General features: G+C 40.2%; 1 pseudogene across 1 annotated transcript; it reads right to left on the bottom strand.

Annotated features, from left to right (window-relative positions):
• Window positions 1-450: 450 nt before the first annotated feature.
• On the bottom strand, window positions 451-2352 carry LOC306651569 (protein DEK-like; annotated as a pseudogene). Its single transcript has one exon. The product of its transcript is annotated as a protein DEK-like (transcript).
• Between the last annotated feature and the right edge of the window lie 6678 nt (window positions 2353-9030).

Raw genomic sequence — 9030 nt, 5'->3', positions numbered from 1 at the left:
ATTATCATCATCATTATTATTATTTACAGTGCTGGAAATTGAACCCTGGGCCTAATGCAATGCTAGGCACCCTACCATTGAGCCACATATCCAGCCCTGACTTGCTATTTATTGGTAAAGAGTTTTAGTTTGGGATTATGAAAAAATTTTGGAGATGGATAGTGCTCATCATTACACAACAGTGTGAACATACTTAATGCCACTGAATTGTACACTTAAAAGGGTTAAAATGAGCCAGGAGTGGTGGTGCACATCTGTAATTCCAGCTATTCTGGAGGCCAAGGCAGGAAAATGTGAAGTCTGAGGGTAGTTTGAACAATTTAGTGAGACTTTGTCTCAAAATAAAACAAAAAATGGGTTTGGGGGTGTAATACAGTGGTAGAACACTCACAAAGCCATGGGTTCCATCCTCAGTACTTCAAAGGGGTGGCATTAAAATGTTAAATTTTATGTTATGTGTATTTTATCACTTTTTTTTGCACAAAAGAAATAAAAAAACTTTATATACAACAAATTGGTTTTTAAAAATACAAAAATAACATCTGTCATTTCTGTCATGCTGACAATTTGACATATATACACATGCAGGAGAAAAGTTCCAATTTAGTCACCTGGCCAGCTGTAGCTTGTTAAAGATAGGCACACTGCCACTGAGTTTTCACACTGACAGAAGAGATGTGTATTCAAAATATATAGTAAATACTTCAAGTCTCTGCATGTATAAATGCTGACTATAATAGTTTTGTTCTACTTGATTAAAATATGTCTTAAGCAATCTAATATTAAGTGCACTAAAACCCACAACAGTTCAGGAACCTATGATCTTATATAAAGAAATCCAAAATGTACAAAATACAGCTATAAAAGCAAGGAACGATTACTGCCATGCAAGATTTTAACTAAAAACTGCATAGAAATGCAATTTAAAACGGCCAACTGATTTATGTAACACTCAAGATAAAAAGGTCAGCAGTAAGTTCTACCAACACAATGCTTAATAAGGATTTAGAAAAGGAAATACATTCTCTCTGCTGGTATAATGGTATAAATCAGATCTTCAAATCTATGGAAACGAGTCATCTGTCTCTGTTCTCTATCTCAAGAAATTAGCTCTTTTACAGTTGTTTTTATGAAGTCTTTTCTCTTAGTTAAATCATAAGCAGGGTAATTTTCATATATCTCTTTGCAAATCTGCTTCATTGTGACTTCCTCCAGGTTAGCATTGGCCAATAATTTCTTTACTGTTTCTTTTAATTCTTCATCTGTAGGTGGTTTCTTCAATTTTTTAATTAAAGGCTCATCATCTGAACTATCCTCAGATTCACTTTCTTTTTTGGAAGTGTTTTGGTGGTACTACTATCTGCCTTCTTAACATTTGCACTTTTTACAGACTTTTTATTTTTAGAAGTAGCTTTCTGTTTCGCTTTTTCTTTTTTAGAGGTCTTTTTTGGTGGCTCCTCTTCACTTTATCTTCATCATCTGAAGACTCTTCCTTGTTTTTCTTTTCATCTTCATCACTACTAGATTCATCTGATAGAATTTCAGGACATTTGGTTCGCTTTGCCTTCCTTGCCATTCCAGAACTATTTCGTTCTTTTTTACTGCCTTTGCTAGAGGTTTTTTTCAGATTTTGGCAATGGTTTGCCAGAAGGCTTTGGATGCATTAAGAAATTCAGGATCCTCTTCACTAGTTCACTATTTACACCTGATCTCTCCAAATCAAGAACCACACAGATGCTCTTTAACATGGCATTTCTAAAAATTTTCAGCATTTCTTCCTTCTTTTTATATTGGATACTCCCTTTTTCAAATGGAAAGCCACTGAACTGCCCCACATTGTTCTTTAATGAGGACACAGTGCCTGGTCTGTTGTAAAGCAGTTTGTGTAGATTTCTAAGTTCATCTGTTTTTTTCTTGCTCAGAAAGAAATGTATCCTTTCAATTTCACAAAGTTTCTGCCCCTTTCCTTGTACGATTGTAAATGGTTCTCTCTGTAAGGAAGACACTTGCATGGTCAACGTCTCTACTTTTTTCTTTTCCCTCTTGCCTTCCACAATGAGACTTTTCTTTCTCCTCCTCGTCCTCCTCGTCGCTCTCCGCTCTGGGGCCGGGCATCTCGGGCTCCTTCTCAGACGCGGGCTGGCGGGAGGCGGCCGCCGCCGGCCTGGCGCGCGGGAGCACGAGGCGGCTGCGGGCGGCTGCGGGCGGCGGCGGGGCGGCGGCGGGGCAGACGCGCGGGCCGCTGTCTGGCGTGACGCTCGTGCCGTGCGTGCCGCTCCACCTATCACAGTTTTTAAAAGCTAAAGAGTCTGCCTTTCTCAGTAAATTTGTTTGAAGGAAAACAAATGTCATAAACCCGTGTGTGGGGAAAATCATCTCTGACTTCTACTGAGTATTATATGGCAACAACTTAAAAAATAGTAGCACAATATATTGGATTTTTCCATTTATAGTAGGCAGTTTCAGTTCATGGTTTTATAGGACAAACATGGGAAATTCAATGATGGTAGAACAAAATTGAAGACAAATATTCCTTCTCCTTTTTTCTTTGATGTAGTACAGAGCCTTCCCCCACAGAAGATGGAAACATGGTAGAAACTCTCTTAACCATTCGGTGGTTGGTCGGTTGAAGAAGAAAATCATAAAAATTATGGATAAATAGCCTAGTCGTTTTTTTAAAAATCTAAAACATTTTCTTCATTCTCTAGTATTTATATGTAGGGCAAAGGTCACTTCTTTGCTTGTGGCTCCTTTAGCATTTCTCCTTTTCTTTCTTGTATAAACCATACCTACATTGTTTCAGTCCAGATTTTCAGTTTTTGGTTTGCTTTTATTTAAAGCAGAGCTTTTTTACCCCCAATCCTTCTTCGCAGTATTAGGGATTGAACCCAGGGGCACATTGCCACTAAACTACATCCCCAGTCCTTTTTTATGTTTTGTTCTGAAAAAGGGTTTGCTAAGTTTCCCAGGCTGACCTTGAACTTATGATTCTCCTGCCTCAGTCTCCTGAGTAGCTGGGATTTCAGGGATGCCTCCACTGTGCCCATTCCAGTCTCTTAAAGTTGCTTCACATACAGCTATTTTAGCAGAAATTTTACTACTATTTACCCTTATTAACTGTTCATAAAGTGTTCACTTTTGTTTTCATAGAAAGAACAATTCTTTTTTATGCTTTTATTTGATCAGATTGTAGGATACTTAATTAGGTTGCATGATTATGAGCAGTTCAATGGGCACGAACAGCATGAGGGCAAACAGTGGTATCTCAATATGCCAACAATTCTACTAGGTGGAATAAGGAGTATGCATTCAAGTATCAGCCACAAGTAGCAAACATGCAGTGGGAACCTGAATATTTTAGTAATAAACAGGAGATCATCAGTTAACCCACTGCAGGTTGGTTAAGAGAAATTTTGCAGAGTAAAATTTGCTTTTTTCTTACTTATTATATTTATCTTGAACATGTTTTGTGTCTGAAAATGGAGATATATGTCATTGTTTTTAATGGCCACATGGTAATTATTATACATGTATTAGGTTGGGTTCTTGCTTGCAAACAACATAAAGCAGTTCTGAGTCAGCTAACCATAAAAGGAATTTATTGGTAGGCTATTGTTTATAGAGTCAACAGGAACAGTGGTCAGCCAGGCTTGGAAAATGGTTATGAATTCATTGAAGCTAAAGTGGGCCAAAGTTATACTCTAGGAACAGTTTGGTAAGGACCTCTTCACTGACATTAGCTTTTTTAGGACTTTTGCTATTGCCACTGTCTGCATCTTATGTCTGCTGCCTCCTGTGCCATGAATCCTTTTTTTTTTTTTTGGTCTTTTCTTTTGTGGAACTGGGGATTGAAACAAATGCTTTGCCACTGAGCTACATCCTAGCCCCCTTGAATTCTTTTGATCTGTCCCTGTGTATTTGTGTCACTTCCTTAGGATTCAAGATCTTGGGTAAGTGTCTGATATCCGCTAATAAGTGGATGATGACACATAATGGGGGATGGGAGGGGTTAGTGTTAGGGTTAGAGTTAGGGTTAGGGAGGGGGGCAAGAATGGAGGAAGGAAGGACTGTATAGAGGGAAAAGAGGGGTTGGAGGGGTGGGGGGAAGGGAAAAAACAACAGAATGAATCAAACAACATTACCCTATGTAAATTTATGATTACACAAATGGTATGCCTTTATGCCATGTACAAACAGAGAAACAACATGTATCCCATTTGTTTATAATAAAAAAGTGTCTGATATCATATTTCAGTATATCATCCCTAAAGTAAAAGGGATGCTGTAAGCTACCATGTCCTTGAGTGCCCCCTTTCTGTTCCCAAAGACTTCTCCAAATTAAGGGAACAATGAGAGCATGTCTTGTCTGGAAAGTCCTGATACATATTATCTTAAAGGATAATGACTTTCTCTTATGAACACTGGGAACTGTAGGACAAATTAATGTTATCTTTAGAAAGCTGCTTTCTTGCATGTATACCAGGACAGTGCTCCTTGGGATGCTGGCCAGACAAACTAAGTAAGCTAATGCTGATGATGTCATAGCTTCTGCAGCCTAACATATAAAACCCCTCTCTGAGGGGGGACAGGCACAGAACTGAGGGCACTGTGGAAAGCATATGTGTCACTTGTCTAGCCAGCTGCTGCTGGACAAAACATCGTGAAGGAGAGGAGGCAATACTTGACAAAGCATTGTGATGGACAGAGGTGCTGTCAGCCTGTTGCCACTGAACTCTTCTTGGAGCAGTCACTGATCTTTGTAAGCTTTCCCCAATAAATTACATATCTCCCATGCTGTCTCTGGGCACTTTCTTTGGCCTGTCTGCAACATACCCCACTGCCCTGGCACAACTTGGATTATGAATAAGACAATTGGCAAGTCAGGCAGGTGGCCAAAGAAACTCCCTTGAGCAGATTGACTATGGCAGTTCAGAAGGGCAAATATATTGAGGGGGTGACTCCCAGGAGGGCTTCCTACCTCTGTGTAGGGTGGGGTGACAGGTATTATGCCTGGGGGCTACCATGTAAGTATGGTGATGCCCCCAAGACATCCCAAGGATTAGGGGAACTACTGTTTCTCATGGACAAGCAATCTGGTCTACAGAAAAAGAAAGAGGTAGACACAACTATAGCAGCTGTGGTGTGGCTCCTTCCCCTGGCATTGTGCACAGTAAGGGAGGCAGAGCTGCAGGCCCAAGCCTTTGTTAAGCAGTTGCAGGAAGAGTTAAAGAGGGAGCAAAGCATGTTTAACTCAAGCAGGGACTACTGAAAAATTACTTGCTCGTCTGAGGAATGCTGATAAAAATTTGGAAACTAACCGGCTGCTTTGCTAAACTAAAAGGTAATTGTTTACCACAAACTAGAGTAAGGAATGTGGTTATGTAAAAGGACTGGGACCAGCATAAATGGGACTCCTGTAAACCCAGCAGCTCAGAAGAAGAGGAGGAGGGCTGGCATGAGCTGATTGAGGTGCTAGTGCTAGGGGCCAGACCAGTCATAACTCAAAAGATAAAGACAGATCAGCCACAGTGGTGGGAATGGATGTTGAGGATCTGCCCTCTCTCACCAGCACATGCATAAGACCTTCACAAGAGATTACACTGCTGCTAAATTGGTAAAACTGAGGAATGAGTTTAGACAGAAAGTCAGGAGAAATGTATCAGGATGGCTGCTGCAGCTTTGGGACACTGGTGCTAAAGGCATATTCCTATCAGGAAGTGAGATGAGTAAAATTGCCTGAGTTACCACACTCTGCTGCAACATTTATATTTGGCAGTTAATGAGAACCATGTCATCTCTTTATCGTCCTGGTTTATAGCTACCTATAAAAAGGTTTGGTCTGATATCTGTGGCACCTCAGAGATGGCAATCCATGAAAGAACTTTAAGACCTCCTAAGAGTTAGGGCTAAATCAGGTTGTTTATGCAGCAAACATTTTGGTCCTGATATTGAAACATTCACAGCAAAAATGAAGGACCATTCTCCATATGGCTTTGAGGCAATATTATAAAGCTCTGGTAACAATCCTGAACCTCGTTTTGGGCTTTTCTGTTTCTCAAGCAGCACAGGCTGTAGCTGATATGTGGGAAACTAAAAAGATTATAAAGCAAGGGACATGCGGTATGGGTAAAAAGATGGAAGAAAGAGAGGACAAAGGAAACACAAGGGATCCAATAAGGAAAGCCAAGAGCAATGTGCTTTCATGTGGAAAGGACAACAATGAACTTTCATTGTTCTTCCCAAGGGTATTTACACATTCCCAACCATATGTCATGGCATGGTGGACAAAACTTGACATAGAATTGATGTTTAGTTATATTGACATGTGATGTTAACTTCTGAGTCTCTTTCCCACCTAGAGGAGGCAATTCAAACAATGTTGGCACATCTCCAATAGAGAGAATGGGCAGTCAACTCTTCCAGATTGCAAGAATATGGTCTGCCTGCCAAGTACTTGGGGGTTATCTAGTTGGGCACTGCTGTTTTCCCTACTCCAAAAAGATCACAGAACTTTTTGGGAGTGTTGAAATGTAGGCATCCCCTCATTCTATAAATACCACAAATTTTAAAACTTTTGTATGATTTAATAAAAAGAAAGGCCTAGTGTGACTTGGAATTTGAAAACTTGAGGCCTTTTCTCAAGCAAAAAATGTTGTAGAGTGATTACAAGACTTGAGCATTTTAGTCTAAAAAACAGCCCTATACGTTAGGTGTTTTTCGCTGCCCTGATGGGTTTGAGTGTTTTTTGTGGTAACAGCAGTACGATAAATGAATTCCCTTAGGATCTTGGTCACAGATATGAAAGGATACAAAAAAAATGAGAAGACATTTGAAAACAACTGCCATGTGACCGAGTGTTATATGGCAGCACAGTCATGCTTCTCTGTCAGGCAATCAAAAAGCAGACAATCTAAGTGACATTAGGTGGTTGGAAGATGTTCCAGCTAAGTGTGTAGCTGTTTGGCTATAACCAAAAGACAGTCCACAAGCGAAAAAAAAATCTCTTTGACCTACAACAAAGAAGGGGGAGCTCCCACCAAGATACTTGGACATGATATGTGTATGTGACTCTCTCTACCTGCTCCATGAAGTGGCCATGGCCACTGCCTCATGTGATGGGATGGATAGCTTGAGGATGGCAGCCTATAAAACAGTGGCAGGTTGTCTTCATCAGGCTCTTTCCCTTATCAGAAGGGAAATTATGTGCACACAGATACACTGGACTGCCATAGGCACATCCTTTCAGAAGGTCAAAGGACAACCATACATGGCCTTCAGTTGCCTGGCACCATGTGTGGCTCCCCTGCAGACATAGGCAGTGTCAAGGGAACCCACATAATGGCCACAGGGTGCAAGAATGGGCTAAAAATTTGGACATACGTTGACATTTCCACTTGCCTTGCAATCCAGCTGTAGCAGGATTTATTTCACAAATAAATACCCCACTAAGAAAACAACCAAACATGGAGGCTGAATATGTGGTAGTGTGAACTAAGTGATTATGGATGGCCATCAGGACTTTCAGTAATCATGACTAAAATACATTCCCCAACACCTGCCTGATGTTGACAAAAGAACCTGACATGGTCTAGATTCAAATGATGATGCTTAAAAAGGACACTTGCACTCCATAAATGGAAACACAGGGATAATTTGCTGTTGCTGCTGCCACAGGACCTGCCACAGGGAACCCGTAGAGTCTATTGGGATGGGAATAGCAAATGGTTCTCAATGATGTGGGTTCCTAGGTCCATGGGCAAAGAGACTAAAACAGGACATAAATATTTAAAAAGATTACTAACCCAGAGCTTTTAATCCTTAAGAAAAAAGTGTGTAATTTCATTATGGTCTGCAACAACTCTACTGTTGTTATGCTTTTTTTGTCAAACCTTAGGTACCATTGGGACATAAATTATGGTATTATGGTCCTGAGGATGATATACTGGCCAGTATTATTCTCATTCAGGATGATCAGGTTACTTATATATTGTTAAGTAATAGAGATTGATCTATATTAACACCTGTTACATTTCATCCTTCGAGCTAACCTGTTTACAAAATGGACAAATAATCATTACAGGAGTATAAAATGAAACAAATTGCTGGGAATGCAGTGAGCCTCCTCTGTCATCCTCCACTGGTCTCCTGGGGCACCTACAACTAGCCACCTTGGTACAATGAAAGCAAATGTTAAACTGGAGCAAAACTCATAGCTCTTAGACAGCTGCTCTGTGAACTTAAACATGAGTGTATTTGCTTTTAAGGATACCAAGTATCATGTCTTACATTTGGTGTGTGAAAACAGATGACTATGGCTAAGCCTTTGCTAAGATATATTGTGTTTGATGGCCTGGGGTAGCTAACTGCAACATGGGTAAAAATTAAAAGTTTCCCTTTGTATGAAAAACAAAGGCAGTAACACCTCCCAACTCTCTGTGAGTATGTTTTGGACCCCTGGCAATCAGTGTAATTTAACCACTGTGTGACTAAGAAGGACAAAGTCAAACAACATGTGTAACAGTATATCCCTCCCTTTGGGGTGGTTATAGACATGTGGCACCCTTGGGTGGCTGTATGTTCCTCATGGCTGGATTTGCTAAGGTACTTGAAAATGATTGTATATACCAGATGGCATAATTCCCACTTTGTCTATAGTCCTTACTAATTGGGACCTTACAAAAGATGGCATAGAGTGACCCAAGCTGCCTGGTGGCTTTACCTACTTGCTGTACTTTCTCCTCAAACAACATAATAGACCTTGAGTTGCACGTCAAGACTTTAAACACAATGCTGCTACTTTAAATAATACTCACAGAGCCAGAACTTAATTTTAAAAAACTACTCAAATGTAAAAGGTAGTACTTCAGAGCAGAATGGTGCTAGCTATGCTAACTACAGTACAGGGAGGTACCTATGCACTCATTAAAGAAAAGTGTTGTGTATGTATATCCCTGATGATCATCTTAATGTGTTTTTGGCTCTACTTAAGTTGCAAACCCATATTATGACTATAGGTAAACTTGATATCAG

This window comes from Sciurus vulgaris, assembly GCF_902686455.1.
Source record: "Sciurus vulgaris genome assembly, chromosome: X".
NCBI lineage: Eukaryota > Metazoa > Chordata > Mammalia > Rodentia > Sciuridae > Sciurus > Sciurus vulgaris.
The sequence above is the reverse complement of the archived record's forward strand: the minus strand, read 5'-3'. Positions and strand labels throughout refer to the sequence as shown.